We start from the raw sequence: 20306 nt of genomic DNA, 5'->3' as shown, positions 1-20306 counted from the left end.
TGGGAAAAAAGCTTCGCGCTGGAACTTTAAAATTCACTTGCCAAGATTTTCTTGATGCTAGAATTTTAAAGCACGCAGTAGTTATGGTGATTGTAAGAATTTTGCTGCAAATCTTGACGGATTACCATAAATTTTGGTGCTTCAAAATTCTGGCGATCGTTAGTATTTTTAGAGTTTCAAAATTCTGGCGAATGCTTTAAAATTGTGCCTTAATTTCTGACACGAGACTATTTTTCTAAAACTTTTCTTAACGGGGTCAAAATATAATCAATGAATAAAAGAGATCCACCAAGGTAATTTTTAATCTTCTGCGTACGTTACTTTAATCAATGGTTACAATCATTTCTTAGTCAAATTCATGTTTTGAAAGCTTTCAATCCACTTACAATCATCACAAAAAAGGTCCTTCCCTCTTCTCATTCGTCTTCCATCTTTTGCTATTCAATTTTTGCTTCTGCTGTTTTTGGGATGAGATGGTATTTTTGTCCGATTAATATTGATTAAACCTAACCGAGGCTATTTTTAAGACTTTTTTTACTTGGGTCAAAAAATCAATAGTGACATGAAAGTGTCCTATTCCTGTTATTCACCCCTCACCTATTGTGATTTGCGACATATTCTCTAAGCGATTGCGGTTTGCACCAGAATAATTCAGGCACCGTCACTCTTTTAAGTCCAAAACTAATTCAAACATTATCCAAACCTTTTGAGACTCAACCAAACCATTATTCCAACTTCATAAATAGTGATATCAACTTATGAGCATGCTCAAAATATAAATTGGAATGCAAATACACAAAAGGCGGACTCTACTTTTTTACTTGCTTTTATTTCATCTCATTATAATTATATATATAACTATCATCATACATATTTGATTGTCTTTAGTTCTTATCTATTACATGCTAGCTTGTTGTGTGATCGTACATATATCACCTCCTCACTAGGAATAGTAAGATAAGATCTATCTGTTTACCCAAAAAACAGATAGAGTTGAATTTGTACGTAGTTCTAAGGGTATGTGGTATAACTTGACACAAATCGTAAGAGTAAATAAAAATATCGAATATTGACAGTAAAGAATGAAAAATACGCAAAGTTGAGAAGATGATGATTTATGAGTTAAATAAGATAAATCAATCTATGAAGCTAAAAAAGGAAGGACAATTCTTCAATAGGGGAGTGTATGATATCTGAGTTACAATGTATGTCAAAACTTAATCCTTTACAGAAATATAGCCATCCCTTTTATAGTGGGGGATCCTACTTTAGATATAATTAAAAATACATAGTGGGGAACCCATGATAAATCAGTTTTTCCCTAATTCCCATCGAGATTTTCTCCCTTAGTGCGGCTGTAACGGCTCTTGTCTATGAGCTTGATCTTGATCGGACTCGGTATTGGTCGGTTTCCAGTTTTAGAGCTCGATATGGGTTTGGGCTTGATGCCGACTCAGGGTCCGGTAGTGACTTGGGCTCGGTATTGGTTGGCCTCTGGCCCTTAAGCTCGATTCCATCATAGTTCGATTCGGACCCGAGCTCGATAATGACTTCGAACTCGGTATTTGACCTGTCCCTGAAACTTGAAGCTCGTTTGTGCCTTCTTCAGATCCCATCTCGATATTATGAAGACTTTCTTCGGTCCATTATGCTCCCATCTCGATTAGACATACAGAGGCTGAAATCAGTTTCGACCGTATACAGATAGTCCCCTCGTTTATCGGGAAGGATGTGGCGAGAAACGATATGATTTCCCAACGGCTCGATCAGATATAAGCTGACGTTTACATCGGGCTCGATCATGACGCACGTGATAGCTGTCCCATCGGTTTAGTTTTCCAATGCATTTAATGCGTGTCAGACGATGGTCGGCCACTGTTGATACTGAACAAACGTTGCTTAATCTATAAATAACCCATTTCGTTACCATTTACTACTTTTGCGTCTTCAATCTCCAAATTTTATAAAGTTCTTTCTTGCATCTTCTGAGTTTATCTGTAAATCTGTGATTTTTCACTGCAAAATCTCTCTTTAAAAACACCAAATCTTTGTTACCTCCTTCTATTTTCGATCTTTAAATCAAAAAATGGCGAAAACATCCAAAATCATTCCTCAGAAAGAAAAATCTTCTTCTTCACAGCCTGCCGCCGACAAAACACCGGTGGAGCCACGGCCTGAGGAGTGCGTTCCTGGGGCGTGTGTTCTTACCTCTGATTTTAAGGTCGATAAAGGCTCATCGGTTCCCGGTCGATATGAGCCAGTATCGAGGTATATGTATTTGATAATCGAGGGGCACCTCGAATAACTAAAGAAAGATTGCAATTGGGAGAACAAAGAAATAGTAATCCCGTCTTCCGAAGAAGACATCACCACTTACGTGAAAAGGGTTTTTAAGTGTGTATACTTACCCTTTCACGTTAGGTCCCCTCGACCTTGTTATTATTGATTTCTGCTGTCAATACCAAATAACCCTAGGCCAGATCCATCCTTCTTTTGACGGATCGTTATTTTGATCCGTTACTTCGTGAACAAAATCGAGGGGATGCCTTTCACCCTCGACCATCTCATTCGATTGTACTGCCCTCACCTATTTCGAGGCGGATTAATAAAACTTCAGCACCGGGCTACCAAGGTTCTGTTCTCGAGCATAAACGAGGATAAGGATCAAGGCTTGATGGGCAGGTTCATTTTAGTGAAGACTTCAGACCTGATTTCGACTAAAAAGATGCCATTTCCTGAGGAGTGGAACATGAAGCGTAAGTGTAATTCTGCTGTTATCTCCTTATATTTTTCCCCTTTATTTCTTTTTTCACCGATATCCCCTTTTTGTGATGCGGCGGTTCCTTGGATGCCCGGTGCAGTTCCCGACCTCAAGAAATGGGTGCGGGATCTAGCTTCGACCTCCACATATGCCGAGCGCTCATGATGTGATTTGTCAAAGGGCCGATGGGAGGCCAAAAATCATGGTAAGCCTCTTTCTCGTATCTTTGGTAGTTCGAACGAGATGCTTTCCATATACTTAAATCAATTTTCCTGTATGTAGGTGTGGGCAAAGATGCGGTTTTGAGGCCCCCGCTCGGCGAGTAAGAGGCTTCGATCTCTATTCCAAAACCGATGAAGGATAATAAGAGAAAAATGGCCTCTGCTTCCGAAGATCCAAAACCGAAGACGAGGATGGCTCGTAAGCCTAGAAAGAATACCATCCCTTTAACCATGGAATCAATTCTGCGTCTAAGGGATGAAGATGAGGAAGAAGAAGAAAATGATGGGTCCGTGCTGGTGGCCCGAATGAAGAAAACCATCGATGCCCCAAAGGCTGCTGCATCGATGGTGATTTATAAAGCTCCGCCTCGGACTGGGGAGATATCGGAGGAAGGTTCGGGCAGAGTCCCCTAATCATTAGAGATCGAGGATGCTTCCCACCGAAGTCAACAAATGGTAGGTATATCAGAAGAGTCCGGTCCTGAAGCTCTCCGAATTGAGGAGAACGCCTTAAGCGAGTCGCTTGGGGCAATAGTAATCGGAGACTCGCCCAATCTCCTTGCCTTTTCTGAAGGGGCGATTCGTGAAGCCCAAGCTTTGGGGGCCCTCGAGATAAATCGATCTCATGAAGGGGAGGAACCCTTCTGTGATTTGTTTACTGGTGTCGAGGATGTTGCTGGCCCTAGTAATGTGTCAGGCCTTTTCCGTGAAGTGCAACAAGATCTAAATCAGGCAAGCTCTAACTCCCTTCGTTGATACCACTTTCATGTTTGCTATTATTTTATAACTTCTTTTCTTCTTTCTTCGTAGGCCACTTTGGTTCATCGAGAAGTTCTCGGTCTCGAGCTGAGCTGCGTCGGTATGAGGCCGACAGGAGAGGAACTTCCTTAGACTCCTCTTCGGACAAAGGGAAGAAGAAATCAAGGACCTCCGAGCCGAATTGGCAAAGTCTCAATAAGACCAGACCGACCTGGCCGAGCAGGTAATGGTAATCTTAAAAATCCATGTGCTCGATTCTGGAACGGTGGCTAATATTTCGATCTCACAGTTGCAACAGAAGCTTGAAGTTATTGGGAAGCTTCTTGAGGAGGTCGATATGATAAGGGCAGAGAACTTGGGATGGAAAGATGGCATGTACCGTCTTGCCGCTGCAAAAGAAACTGCTCGAGCCCAATTGTCATTGGCCAAAAACCAACTTCAAAGCATGAAGTAGAAAAGCTCGGTTCAAGAAAGAAGAGTAGAGGAGATCGAGGCTCGGTTGGCCTCCGAACTTGCCAAGGCCAAATCTGATGCCGAAAAGGCAAAGGCCGATGCGGACACATTCGTGGTCATCTATCGGGCCGATGCTGAAGCTGCTCAGGTACAAGCAAGAAAGGTAGTCGAAACCGCCAACACTCGAGCACATTGGGTTGCTAGACTTGCTAAGTACCAATCTCGGAGGGAGACCCTCGAGGAGATCCATGCTCGAGGTTTCGATCTCACCGAAGAGATAAAAAAGGCTAAAGAGCTCATAACCGATACTGAAGCCTTGGCTTCCGATGATGAAGATGGTGATGATGATGATGATGGAGATGATGGGAGCAAGAGTGGGTCTGAGAGCGGGGAGGAGCCCGATGGAGAAGAGACTGCCCCGGTAGATAACCAAAAAACATAGCCCTTAGTTTTCATTTTGGTTTTTTGTGTAGGGTCCTATTCGGACATTGTAAACATTTTTGTATATATATAAAGATCTTTTATTTTCCCGACTTTCCTCTATTTTATTCTTTGCCTTGTGAGGATTTTGTTTCATTCATGCCTTATGAAGATTTTCATAAGGCTTTAGGCAATTTGATCGTATTTGGACCTTGTAGGCTTTATAACCGAGTGAGTGCTTGCTCGAACTCAAAATAAGGTAGCCCGTAGGCTTAGTAGTCGAGTGAGTGCTTGCTCGAACTCGAAGTGATGTAGCCCGTATGCTTATTAGACAAGTGAGTGATTCGAACTCGAAGTAATGTAGCCCGTAGGCTTAATGGTCGAGTGAGTATTTGCTCGAACTTGAAACAAGAGTAGCCCGTAGGCTTAGTAGTCGAGTGAGTGCTTGCTCGAACTCGAAGTGATGTAGCCCGTAGGCTTTATTAGTCGAGTGAGTGATTCGAACTCAAAGTAAACCCGTAGACTTAATGGTCTAGTGAGTATTTTCTCAAACTCGAAATAAAAGTAGCTCGTAGAATTAGTAATCGAGTGAGTGCTTGCTCAAGCTCGAAGTAATGTAGCCCGTAGGCTTAATGGTCGAGTGAGTATTTGCTCGAACTCGAAATAAGAGTAGCCCGTAGGCTTAGTAGTTGAGTGAGTACTTGCTCGAACTTGAAGTGATGTAGCCCGTAGGCTTAATGGTCGAGTGAGTATTTGCTCGAACTTGAAATAAAAGTAGCCCATAGGCTTAGTGGTTGAGTGATTGCTTGATCGAACTCGAAGTGATATAGCCCGTAGGCTTTATTAGTCCAGTGAGTGATTCTAACTCGAAGTAATGTAGTCCGTAGGCTTAATGGTCGAGTGAGTATTTGCTCGAACTCAAAATAAGAGTAGCCCGTAGGCTTAATATCGAGTGAGTGCTTGCTCGAACTCGAAGTGATGTAGCTCGTAGGCTTTATTAGTCGAGTGAGTGATTCAAACTCGAAGTAATGTAGCTCATAGGCTTAATGGTCGAGTGAGTATTTGCTTGAACTCGAAATAATATTAGCCCGTAGGCTTAGTAGTCGAGTGAGTGCTTGCTCGAACTCGAAGTAATGTAGCCCGTAGGCTTAATGGTTGAGTGAGTATTTTCTCGAACTAGAAATTAGAGTAGCCGTAGGCTTAGTAGTCGAGTGAGTGCTTGCTCAAACTCGAAGTAATGTAGTCCGTAGGCTTAATGGTTGAGTGAGTATTTGCTTGAACTCGAAATAAGAGTAGCCCGTAGGCTTAGTAGTCGAGTGAGTGCTTGCTCGAACTCGAAGGCTTTATTAGTCGAGTGAGTGATTCGAACTCGAAGTAATGTAGCCCGTTGGCTTAGTGGCAGTCCCCGATTTGTGGGGGTAATGGTCGGCCCTTGAGCCTATTTGAGTAATAGATCATGAAATAGAGGATGGGTTGTGAGACATGAGATATGGGCAAAGAAGTTTCTTTTCATGTCGTTATACATGTGTTTATATTTTGTACTAGGGATCGAACAATCTACACGAGCATGGTTCGTTTTGACCATTTGGCTCTTACAATTTTTCCTATCGGAACTGTGTTGTTATGAAGTAACTTTCTTGCATTGAACTTGATATATTTGAGGGTAATGCCCCACCAGTATTTGAGGTTGATTACAAAGAGGCCTCGGATACTGTTGAATTGTTATAAGTTAGCACGATCAATAATTTCCTCATTAAAAACCTTACCGAAAAACCCATTTAGGATAAAACCGGTCTAAGGGAAAAAGAGTGCAACGCGTGCTTTCAGACCTAAGGCTTCGTGTTGAATGATCCATCCTTGTTCTTGATTGAACTCTTGCAAGGGTTAGTTTCGAAATATAAACGAACATGGGAGGGTCATACCTTAGTAGTAGTATCATTTTAGGTATGACACATTCCAGTTGCTTGGTAGTTGTTTGCCGTTTATAATACCGAGTTTGTAGGATCCTTTACCGACGTTTTCAAGTACTTGATACGGTTCTTCCCAGTTCGGACCCAGTTTTCCTTCGTTTGGATTTCGGGTGCTGAGGGTGACTTTCCTTAGCACTAAGTCCCCGATTTTAAAATGGCAAAGATTGGTTCTTCGATTATAGTATCTTTCGATCCGCTGCTTTTGGGCGGCCAATTAGACGAGAGCGGCTTCTCATTTTTCATCCAATAATTCGAGGCTAGTATTCATAGCCTCGTGATTTGACTCTTCTGTTGTATATCGACACCTGGCACTGGGTCCCCGACTTCGAATGGAATCAAGGCTTCGGAGCCATATACTAAGGAGAACGGGGTTGCCCCTGTACTGGATTTTAATGTTGTTCGATATGCCCAAAGAATTTTGGGTAGGATTTCTCTCCATTTTCCCTTAGCGTCGTTCAACCTTTTCTTTAGGTTTTGAATGATAGTCTTGTTCGTTGATTCAGACTGTCCGTTCCCACTAGGGTGATACGGTATCGATAATATCCTTTTTATTTTGTTTTCTTGGAGGAATTTCGTCACTTTGCTGCCGATAAATTGTTTCCCATTGTCACACACTATTTCGGCGGGTATCCAAAATCGACATACAACATGATCCCAGATGAAGTCTATAACCTCTTTCTCTCTTACTTTCTCGAACGCCTGTGCTTCGACCCATTTAGAGAAATAGTCAGTCATAAATAAAATGAACATAGCTTTACCTGGGGCCGATGACAGAGGGCCGACGATATCCATTCCCCATTTCATGAATGGCCATGGGGATATGACTGAGTGAAGTTGCTCTCCGGGATGATGGATCATCGGCGCAAACCTTTGACATTTGTCACATTTTCGAACGAACTCCTTTGCATCTTTGTCCATATCGATCCAATAATATCCTGCTATGATTATTTTTCGGACTAATGAATCGGCACCGGAATAATTTCCACAAGTACCCTCATGAATCTCACGTAGGATGTAGTCGGTGTCTCCTGGACCTAAACATACTTCCAATGGTCCATCAAATGTTCTTTGGTATAATGTTTCATCTACAGTCAATGTGAATCAAGCAGCTTTGGTTCGTAGGGCCCTCGAAATTTTAGGATCCGATGGGAGTTTTCCGTTCTCCAAGTATTCAATATACTTATTCCTCCAATCCCAGGTTAAGCTTATAGAATTTATCTCGGCATGGCCTTCCTCGATCACGGACCTCGAGAGTTGAACGACAGTCCCCAAGCTGATCTCATCTTCCTCGACCGATGATCCCAAATTTTCAAGTGCATCGGCCTTACTGTTTTGTTCTCGAGGTATATGCTGTAAAATCCATTCTTTGAAATGGTGCAAAGTTACCTGTAGTTTGTCCAAATACCTTTGCATTTTATCCTCTCGAACTTCGAAGGTTTTGTTTACTTGATTTATCACCAGTAAAGAGTCACACTTGGCTTCAATGACTTCTTCTCCCAAGCTTTTAGCTAGCTCGAAACCTGCATCATGGCCTCATTCTCGACCCCGTTGTTAGTCAACCTAATAGTTTTGATAGATTGCCTAATAGTGCTACCCGTAGGCGGCTTTAAGATGATGCCTAGCCCGGACCCCTTCATGTTCGAAGCCCCATCTGTGAATAGGATCCATACCCCCGATGATGTACCCGATTTCAATGAGAGTTCCTTTTCGACTTCGGGTACGAGGGTTGGCATGAAGTCAACCACGAAGTTCGCTAAACTTTGAGACTTGATGTCCGTCTGGGGTTGATATTCGATATTGTACCCACTGAGTTCGACGGCCCATTTGGCCAATCGGCCTGATAGTTCGGGTTTGTGCAAAATATTACGAAGTGGATAAGTGGTTAATACGCATATGGGGTGATATTGAAAGTATGGTCTTAACTTTCTAGAGGCGCTTATTAGTGCAAGTGCCAATTTCTCTAAGTGTGGATATCTAGTTTCTAATTCCCCTAAGGTTCGACTTACATAATAAACGGGAAATTGCGTATCTCGCTCTTCTCGAACTATGACACCACTTACCGCAATTTCCGATACTGCCAAGTATAAGCAAAGTTTCTCGTCTGCCTTTGGAGTGTGAAGCAGTGGTGGGCTCGATAGGTATCGCTTCAATTACTCTAATGCCTGTTGGCATTCCGGGGTTCATGCGAAATCGTTCTTCTTTTCGAGTAGAGAGAAAAATCTGTGACTTCGATCTGACAACCTTGAAATGAATCGCCCTAAGGCAGCAGTCTGTCCCATTAGCCTCTGCACGGCTTTTATGCTGTCCACGATGGCTATGTCTTCGATGGCCTTGATTTTATCGTGGTTGATTTTGATCCCCCGATTTGATACCATGAAGCCCAGGAACTTGCCCGAACCGACCCCGAAAGTACATTTCTCAGGGTTGAGCTTCATGTTGTATTTCTTTAAAATCTCGAATGTTTCCTGCAAATGAGCCAAATGGTCCTTTGCGCGCAGGGACATAACTAGCATGTCATCAATATAAACTTCCATTGATTTACCTATTTGTTCCTCGAACATTTTATTCACTAGGCGTTGGTAAGTAACTCTTGCACTTTTTTAGCCCGAAGGGCATCACATTATAACAATATGTTCCATACTTGGTGGCAAATGAAGTTTTTTCCCGGTCTTCCGGGTTCATTTGGATTTGATTATACCCAGAATAGGCATCAAGAAAAGTAAGGACCTCGTGGCCAGCCATGGCATCGATCATGCGATCGATATTGGGCAGCAGAAAAGAATCTTTGGGGCACGCCTTGTTTAAATCCTTATAATCTACACACATTCTAAGTTTGTTCCCTTTTTTAGGGACTACAACTACATTGGCTAACCATTTGGGGTATCTCACCTCCCGAATGGACCCTATTTTGAGAAGTTTAGTTACCTCGTCCTTTATGAATGCGTGCTTTATCTCGGACTGGGGTCTTCTCTTTTGCTTCACCAGTTTGAACCTAGGGTCCAAGCTTAGCCGATGCATCGTTATATCCGGTGGGATCCCTGTTATGTCTAAATGGGACCAATTAAAACAATCTATGTTATCGATAAGAAATTGAATAAGCGTTTTCCTGAGTTCAGGGGTTAATCTCGTTCCCAGGTATACATTTTGTTCAGGCAAATGCTCGATTAGTATGACTTGCTCCAGTTCTTCAATCGTTGATTGGGTAGCGTCGGAATCATAGGGGACCATGAAGGATCGAGAGATCCTTTAATCATTATCTCCGTCAATCTTCTGATTTTCTAGTTGGGTTGAAGCTGACGTCTGTGATTTCTATTTGGCATCTCGTTCCCCTTTTGAGTCCGACCCCTTTGCTGATGAAGGTAAGGATATCAGAATTGCTTCTTCGACGGTAAACATTTCTCTTGCATCCGGTTGTTCTCCGTACACTATTTTGACTCCCTCTGATGTAGGTAATTTAAGAACCTAGTGGAGGGTCGAAGGTATAGCTCTCATATTGTGGATCCATGGCCTTCCAAAAAGGGCGTTGTACCTCATGTCGCCTTCGATTACGTGGAATTTCTTTTCCTGGATGGTCCCGGCCATGTTTATCGGCAGAATTATATCGCCTTTGGTGGTTTTACATGCCATATTGAATCCGTTTAGAACCAGGGTTGCAGGTACGACCTAGTCTTGTAGACCGAGCTGTTCTACAACCTTCGATCTAATAATGTTGGCCGAGCTACCTAGATCAATTAACACACGCTTAACTTTAGTTTTATTCATAAGTACGGATATTACCAGTGCATCATTATGAGGTTGCATAACTCCTTCTGCATCTTCATCATTAAAGGACAAGGTTCCTATGGGTGCGTAATCCTGAGTTCGAGGTCGCTTTTCTCCCTTAACCGATGTCTTAGTACGTTTAAGCACCGGCCCTTGAGGGGTATCGATTTCACCGATGATCATGTGGATGATGTGCTGTGGTTCTTCCTGTTCATTTTATTTACCGAAATCCATATTTTTGAAATGGTTTTTGGCCCTGTTGCTTAAAAATTCTCGAAGGTGCCCTTTATTGAATAACCGGGCTACCTCCTCTCTTTGTTTCCTGCAATCTTCCGTTCTGTGGCCATGGGTGCCATGATATTCACACATTTGATTGGGATTCCTATGGGCAGGATTGGTCTGCATGGGTCGAGGCCATTTAGTGTCTTTGATGCGTCCGATAGTTGACATGATGGCGGATGCATCAATGCTGAAGTTATAATCCGATAACCGTGGTGCTTACTTAGGTCCGGTAGGCCTGTAGAACCCATTCCTGTTCATCAGCCCCTGAGACCCTTGACCTCAATCACTTCTTTTATTGCCTTGTCCGGGGTTATGTATCGATTCATTAATCCTGTGGTTCCCACTATATGGTCGGTATCAGTCCCTGATCGGACCTTGTTCTCGATTGATGTCCCTTCTAGCGGCAGGTTCAGAACCCAACTGATAGTCTTCGACTCTAATTTTTGATTGGTACCGATTATGCACATTGGCCCAAGTAATAGCTGGATACTCGATCAGGTTATGATTCAACCGCTGTGAAGCCGTCAAACTTCGTTCGTTCAAACCTTGAGTGAAAGCCTGAACAACTTAATCGTCTGTGACTGGTGGCAGATCCATTCGTTCCATTTAAAAATGATATACGAACTCCCTTAGCATCTCGTTATCCTTTTGTCTTACCTTGAACAGGTCCGACTTCCTGGTCTCGACCTTTATAGCCCCAACATGCGCTTTTACGAAGGAATCTGCAAGCATAGCAAAAGAATCGATAGAATTAGATGGTAAGTTATGATACCATATCATTGCTCCCTTTGACAGGGTTTTACCAAATTTCTTCAATAATACGGATTCGATTTCATCATCCTCTAGGTCATTCCCTTTAATGGTGCATCTGTAAGAGGTGACATGTTCGTTGGGGTCAGTAGTACCATTATATTTAGGAATATCGGGCATGCGGAATTTTTTTGGGATCGGTTTAGGAGCCGCGCTTGGGGGGAAAGGCTTTTATATAAATGTTTTGGAATTTAAGCCCTTCATTATCGGTGGTGCCCCCGGGATCTGATCAACCCTGGAGTTATATGTTTTTACTTTTTTGTCGTTTGCGTGGATCCTCATTTCCCCTGATTCTATTCGTTTGGTCAGTTCTTCGAACATCTTAGTAATTTCGAGATTAGTCCCTGACTCTTGCTCATTTGACCTTACTACAACTGGTTCCGTTATGTGGGAGATTTCTCAGAGTGGACTGGGCTCTGACCTACTTGGTATCTGGGTTTGACTCTACAACTGAGCTATTGCTGCCTGTTGAGCTTGCAACATTTCGAAAATCATACGCAAGCTGATGCCTTTTTTCTCGATGTTATGGGTATCTCGAGTTGCAGATCGAGTGCCACCATGAATGCTATTTTCAGGTTCAGAATGTAGTTTTGCTTCAATGGCCATATGCGAATTAATGTCTAGTGGAATTTCGTCTCGAGCTCCAACAGCGTCGACAAATGGCCTTTCGATACCGGGTGTTAAGTTATTATTCCTACCTTGAAGACCAACTTCGTTGTCAATAGGTAAGGCCATTTAATAGATAGCTCGTCGTTGCTAATACGAAATCAAAGACACTTCCGGAAACAAGCGTAAAATGGCGTGTTTTGCGAATTCGTATTAAATAACCACTGTTATCCTTAGGCCCACTGTGAGCGCCAAACTGTTTACCCGAAAAACAGATAGAGTTGAATTTGTACGTAGTTCTAAGGGTATGTGGTATAACTTGACATAAATCGTAAAAGTAAGTAGAAATATCGAATATTGACTGTAAAGAAGAAATATCGAATATTGAATGTAAAGAATGAAAAATACGCAAAGTTGAGAAGAGGATGATTTATGGGTTAAACAAGATGAATCAATCTATGAAGCTAAAAAAGGAAGGACAATTCTTCAATAGGGAAGTGTATGGTATCTGAGTTACAATGTATGCCAAAACTTGATCCTTTACAGATGGGATCCTACTTTAGATATAATTAAAAATACATAGTGGGGAACCCATGATAAATCAGCTTTTTCCTAATTTTCGTCGAGATTCTCTCCCTTAGTGAGGCTGTAACGGCTCTTGTCTATGAGCTCGATCTTGATCGGACTCGGTATTGGTCGATTTCCAGTTTTAGACCTTGATTTGGGTTTGGTCTTGATGCCGACTCGGGGTCCGGTAGTGACTTGGGCTCGGTATTGGTTGGCCTCTGGCCCTTAAGCTCGATTCCATCATATCTCATCATAGTTCGATTCGGACCTGAGCTCGATAATGACTTCGAGCTCGGTATTTGACGTGTCCCTGAAACTTGAAGCTCGTTTGTACCTTCTTTGGATCCCATCTCGATATTATGAAGATTTTCTTCGGTCCATTATGCTCCCATCTCGATCAGACGCACGAAAGCCGAAATTAGTTTCGACCGTATACACTATCCCCTTTATTTATACTTTTATTTTGAGGTGATTTATAATTAATAATAAAAGTTTTTATAGGTATCATGTCTTGGTGGTATAAGTAAAGAAGAATATTACTGAACTATAATTATTTGGATTTAATCCTCTAGACATGTACATTTCGATGGTACATTTTGGTTTGATAGAGTTATAAAACGTGCACTTTGGCTGCACAATATAATTTTTTAATTGTGAATGTAACCTATTCGATATAACTGCAAGCTAATATATAAGATTTTTAGAAATTCAATGTTCATTGCTGAGAGGTGGATATACTGTCATCTTAGTTTTTTAACAACATTATTGTTTAACCAAAGAATTAGATTCTCAGTCAAAGCCTATTTTTAGAAGTACTCGGGTTACTGATAATCAGAAAATTCAATATTCTCTCAGAAATAAGAAAGAAAATTAGAATATGAAATAATAAAATAATCAATAGAAAGAACAAGAAAGTAATTATATTCTAATAATAATCAGAGTGTGTCTGTACAAGTGACATCTCCTTCCCTTATATGGGAGTCTATAAGTACAACGTCTTTTCCCTTTTATGACCGAATCATTATGATCATTAATTATATTAATGAGACGTTATAATTGGTAATCTTAACTGTTCATGAAGATTCTGTAACACTTGTGATCATTCATGCTCATTAATTGACGATTCATGAATCTTCCCTCTTTACTGTCTTGATTCATTCCACCGGTGCCTTTTCATTTAACTACTTAGACTCGAGCGACCATATCCTTTTATCTCGTGGGTGATTTTCTCGTATCTGTTATGACTCGTGTCTCTTTTAATGCATCTCTCCAGCTGTCATTTTTTTAGTGATCCACGTGTCTTGCCATATTAGCCACATATTTAATTTCATGTATAATATTTATTTTTACCAATACAGATAGGCCCCCCACTTACCAATTATTCAGCAATTGAATATTTGGGAAGTAGATCACATTTATGGCGGGATTGTTTTCCCGCCGTTTCTCATGTATCATTGTGTCTTCTTCAGAACCAACGCATCGTATGTCACTTCCATTTAATGCATGTGACATGTGGCATTCATTGATTGACTCTGCAACTCTTCAGCGGGTTTTAGGGACTTTTTTCGACTGCGTCAGTCATAGAGTGACTATTTCATTATGACGTTTCCAGCATGACCCCCTTTACATGACGATTGCTTCTTCGTATAAATACCTCATTTGCCTTTGTTTTTACGAAAAAACTTTCTACAGTGTTCTTCGTTCATAAGTACATATTACTTTCTTATACAACTATGTCTTCTGCAAATCCTGATCCTCGTAAAGTAGTTATAGTAGATGAACTTCCCCCTTCATCTGCTCCTATCCGAAGTAGAAGAGGTGGCAGGTTACGTAGTTTAGGGTCTATATCTATCCATGGTTCTTCTTCTCAACCCAGTATTATTACCCCTTCGTCTTCTAGAACTAGGACTTCTTCTTCTCATATATCTTCTGCTAGAAATAGGGATTCTAGTGAAACCGCTTCGTGAACCCACTGGTTATGAGATTATTCCCGCTGAACTTTCCTTCTTTACTGATAGAGAATCGATTAGAAATCAAGTTACTTCCACGACTTCTCATGATCATGCAGATGTTTACCCTTCCTAGAATACTGAGGGCTTGATTTCTCTTGTGCGAAAGAGAATGTCATTGGAAATTTGATTTCCCAACTTTAGTCCCTAATGCAAATCAAAGGATCACTTCATACAATTGTGCGAGCAAAACATCGCATTTGCGGACTCCACTCGCCTGCCCAGATTCTGCTTCTGCGTGCATCCATCTGCATCTGCGCTCACGCATGTGCAGAATTTTTCCTCGCACCTGCGACCAATGCCTCACAGCCCTCTGCCCGCATTTGCGCTCCTTCTCATGCAGGTGCGATTCCGCGCCTACGAAGCATTTTCTGCACCTGCGCACCTCGCTTCAGCGCACCCCTGCTCGCACTTGCGAGCTTGCAACTGCGACTACTTTTCCGCAGGTGCGATTACACCAGAAGGCTTCAGTTCCAGTAGTCTTCCAAATTCAAAAATCAATCTGTTAACCATCCGAAACTCACCCAAGGCCCTCGGGTCCCCGTCCGTACATACCAACAAGTTCCATAACATAACAAGGACCCACTCGAGGCCTCAAATCATACCTAACAACCTAAAAAATACAAACTACACACGGATTCAAGCCTAATAAATTTTCAAATTTCCAAATTCTACAAACGACGTCGAAACCTATCAAATCACGTCCGATTGACCTCAAATTTTACACACAAGTCACATTTCACATTACAGACCTATTCAAATTTCCGGAATGAGACTCCGACCTCGATATCAGACAGTTAACCCCCGATCAAACTTCCAAAAAATTCATCTTTCGGCATTTTAAGCCTAATTGCACTACGGACCTCCAAATAATTTTTCGGACACGCTCCTAAGTCCAAACTCACCATACGGAGCTATTGGAATCATCAAAATTCGAATCCGAGATCGTTTACCCATAAGTACGCATCCAGTCAATATTTTAACTTAAGCTTTAAACCTTGAAACTAAATATTCCAATTCCTCCAAAACCTCAATGGACCCGAACCAATTACTCCGGCAATTCACACAACAATTATAAAGTACAATTTGAGAAGCAAATGGGGAAACGGGGTTGTAATACTCAAAACGACCGGCCGGGTCGTTACATCTTTTCTCGTGGGTTTGATAATGAAGACTTCGGCTTTGTTTCTGAGGAAACGCCTCTTGCACATTTTTCTGTATCTGTTCCAGTTGATCCGCAGTTCCTCGCACCTGTTGCTGCTACCACTGCTTCGCCTGTGGCTATTTTGACTCCCTCAACTGCCCCTACTATTACAACTTCTCATGTTGAAGTTGGTTCTTCCAGTAACAATAGGGTAATGAAAAGAGTTACCATCGAGGTTCCTGATGATGGTAATCTTCTGAAGAAATCTGGCCAAGCTGATGTATGGCTGAAACCATTGATTGGCCGAGTTGAGAAGTCCAAATTGGAAATCCACAGTTCTTTAACGTGGATGAATGATATTGTACATTCATCTTTAAAGGTACAAGCCTTAGCTTTTTATTTTGCATGTGATTTCCTTTTCATATATATTTGATAATCACATTTTACTTTTCATTGTGTAGATCTACCTAATTGGTACGGAGATGATGAAGATGATCGTCCATACTGAGCAGTTAATGAATGACTATCGCACCAAAGCGGACAACTGGAAGGAACAGTTCGAAGGTCTTCAACTTGAGAAAGAAGTCTTAGAGGAAGAAAAGTGTACCATGGAGTAGTAGGTGAAGGTAATGGCAGCAGAGTTGGCAGTTGATAAAGCCTCATCCAGTCAAGTAGGCAAAGATAAAGACCTTCTCGAGTCTTCATTTGCTGAGCAGCTTTCCAAAATCCACTGAAGAAATTAGGGGTTTGAAGGAACTGCTGAACCAAAAAGAAGTTTACACTAGGGAGCTTGTTCAAACGCTCACCCAAACTCAAAAAGATCTCCGTGCGTCTTCTAACCAAGTTCAGTTCTTAGAGAGGTCTCTTGCCCCCTTACAAGCTTCTTATGATGCTGCTTTGAATGAGAAGGAGGAGCTAAGAACTGAGATTGAGCAGTGGGAGAGGGATTATGAAGCCATTGAAGACAAGGCTATTGTTGACGTTAGTTGACCTTTCTTGAACACGCGCCTCAAAAATTTAATAGAGGCAAGCCGGGAAGGCTTTGACTTAGCTGCTGAAATTGCAAAAACTAAAGAAACTATTGAGAAAACTCATCAGAGTCAAAGCTTTTCTTCACTCGAGGTCGGCATTCCCTAGGGCGATGAACTTACTCCTGGTGAAACTATTGTTCAACCCTCCTCTGCTCAAGTCGTTCCCTCTGCTATTGATGATGCTAACTTGAATCCTTCTGATAATACTGGTTCAGATCCTGGTCCATTTTGTGGTTTTGTATTCGGTTGGAACTAAGTTTATACTTAGTTTTAACCAAGTTATTATAATATTACTTTCCGAGTTTTTGTTCAACTCTTATAATATCTTATTTTGAGTTTCTGTACTACTCTCTTATTATGCATTTCAAAATGCTTCAATACTCCGTGACTTTTTGAACAGGCACGAATTATAAAAGAGGGCTCTTTTATAAACGATACTTAATGAAGAAAACGTCTCAACTTCATATTGGTGTAAATATACGAAAGAAGGAATAGGAACACACATGTTTCTTTGAATAATTTGAGGAAGTTTTGTATTGTTTGATCTTCCAAACCGTATAATACTTTACACATATTCAAGTAACATCTACAACTCTTTCGTAACTGTTTTCCTTATAACAGATTTTACAAAATTCAAAGGTATATCTTACAACCCATGACTAAATATTGCCTTTAACCTACATATTCGTAAGATTTTGTAATTTACATCCACGAGTGTATTCCTTATCATAGGTTTTTTGAATCAGGCTTATGTTTATCAGGCTTGTGTTTTTACTCTTAACTTTCAATTTCCTGGGTAGATTGCCTCAGGCTTGACTCGAATTCTAACTTTTCCAGTCTTCTTTGCCTTTCATATATATAGTCCCCCAAGTGTTAGAGCTTTGAAGTATGAAATCTCGAGCACTTGATTATTCCTTCCATGTGGTCCATTTCCTGAAAAGGAAAAATATACGGGACTCGGAGGTATATATAATTTAGATGATGACTGCTTAACCCTTTATATTTCCATCAGAAAGGCTGCAACCCTAGACCAGGAATAATGTTGCTTTTACGTGTCTTTCAGGTCTAATATTATCATTTGGTGTGGGCTAACTTTTTTCCTATCATCTAAAATTATTAGTATAATTTTAACTGTACAAAACAAAAATCGTAATTGAACAATACCTGACCGTGGGTATTTCTTTTGCTCCGAAATAGTATTTCTTTAAATGAAAAGCATTCCAACTCGAGGGTAAAACCTTGCCATCCATGGTTTCTAACTCGTAGGAACCTCTTCCAGCGATACCTCGAACTTTATAGGGTCTTTCCCTATTTTGATTTAACTTTCGTGCTCCGATTGTTTTCATTGATTGGAAAACCTTTTTAAGAACGAAGTCTACAATTTTGAAGTACCTGAGGTGAGCCTTTCTGTTGTAGTATCGTTCTATGATTTGCTTTTGTCCTGCCATCCGTATTAAAGCTGCTTCTCGTCTTTGTTCGAGTAAGTCCAAGTTTGTTCTTAATTCTTCATCGTTCGACTCTTTCGTTGCCAATGTGAATCTCGTGCTTGGTTCTCCTATTTCAACTAGGATTAAAGCTTTTGAACCGTACACAAGAGAAAATGGAGTTTCTCCCGTGGCTATTTTTGTTGTGGTTCTATAAGCCCATAATACTCCTGGTAATTCTCCAGGCCAATTCCCTTTTGATTTTTCTAGTTTCTTCTTCAAATTATTAAAGATAATCTTATTTGTTGACTCAGCTTGTCCATTTGCCACGGGATGGTAAGGTGAAGAGGTTATTCATTTGATTTTCCAACTTTGAAAGAACTCCGTAATTTTCGAGCCTATAAATTGTGGGCCATTATCACATACGATTTATTTTGGAACTCCAAACCGGCATATAATATTTCACCAAATGAAGTCTTTCACCTCCTTTTCTCGTACCTGTTTGAAAGATCCTGCCTCTACCCATTTTGAAAAGTAATATGTTAACACTAATAAGAACCGTACCTTTCCTTTAGCTTGTGGTAAAGGCCCTACTATATCCATTTCCCATTTCATAAATGGCCACAGGGAAATATCTGTATGTAATAACTCTGCAGGTCGATGCATATTGTTCGCATATCGTTGACACTTATCACATTTGGCTACAAAACTTTCCGCATCTTCTTCCATTTTAGGCCAGTAGTATCCTGTCCTGATTAGTGTTTTAACTAAAGATCTTCCACCTGCGTGATTTCCGCAATGTTCTTCATGTACTTCCCTTATCACGTACTCCATTTGATTGGGTCCAAGGCACCTTGCTAAAGGACTGCCAAATATTTTTCGATATAAGTTATCTTGAATTAGGCAGTAACGAGCAGCTTTTTATCGAAGCACTTGAGATTCTTTCTTGCCTTCAGATATGATCCCGTACTGCAAAATATTAACAACCTCGTTTCTCCAATCCCAGGTTAAATTATTAAAGGTTACCTCATGTTTATCCTGGTCGAGTGCTGAATGAAATAAATATATTACAATAACATTTTCTTTACTCGTTACTTCTGCAACTGAAGCAAGGTTAGCCAACGCATTTTCTTCTGCGTTTTCTTCCCAGGGTATTTGCACGATCTTCCATGATTGGAATTGCCTGACCAGTTCTCGTGCCTTTCCAAGTATTGTTGCATTCCTGCCTCTCTAGCAGTGTAAGTCCCCTGCATCTGATTGACTACCAGTTGAGAGTCACTTTTAATCATGATTTTCTCTATAGAGAGTTCTCGTGCTAGTTCCAAACCTGCAATTACAGCTTCATACTTTGCTTCATTGTTAGTAATAGGGTAACATTTAATTGCTTGTCTTATACTTTCACCTGAGGGTGGGATTAAGACAATACCTAAACCGGCTCCTTTGACATTTGAAGAGACATCAGTAAATAAAGTCCACATACCTGGATTAGCTCCAGTAAAAATTTGTAATTCCTTTTCTACTTCGGGAATTATTTTTATATTAAAAACTGCGATGAAATCTGCTAAAACTTGAGACTTTATTGCTGTTCTAGGTTGATAAATAATGTCATATTCACTTAGTTCTATTGCCCACTTGGCTAGTCTGCCTGACAATTCTTGTTTATGCAAAATATTCCTTAATGGATATGCAGTTACTACGGAGATAGGATGACATTGAAAATATGGTCTTAATTTTCTAGCTGCCATGACTAATGCTAAAGCTAGTTTCTCTAGATGGGGATATCTAGTTTCAGCATCTAATAAAGATTTACTAACATAATAAATAGGAGATTGTTTACCTTTGTCCTCCCTTACTAAAACTGTACTTATAGCTACTTCTGCAACTGCAAGATATACAAATAGTCTTTCTCCATCCTTTGGTTTAGACAATAGGGGAGGATTTGTTAAGTGTGCCTTCAAATCTTTGAGGGATAGTCGGCATTCCTCGGTCCATTCAAACTGATTTTGCTTCTTCAATACTGAAAAGAATTTAACGCTTTTCTCTGAAGATCTTGAAATGAATCTTCCCAAAGCTTCAATCCTACCTGT

The sequence above is a fragment of the Nicotiana tabacum genome, chromosome 19 (assembly GCF_000715075.1).
Source record: "Nicotiana tabacum cultivar K326 chromosome 19, ASM71507v2, whole genome shotgun sequence".
In the NCBI taxonomy this organism is placed as follows: domain Eukaryota; kingdom Viridiplantae; phylum Streptophyta; class Magnoliopsida; order Solanales; family Solanaceae; genus Nicotiana; species Nicotiana tabacum.
The sequence above is the reverse complement of the archived record's forward strand: the minus strand, read 5'-3'. Positions refer to the sequence as shown.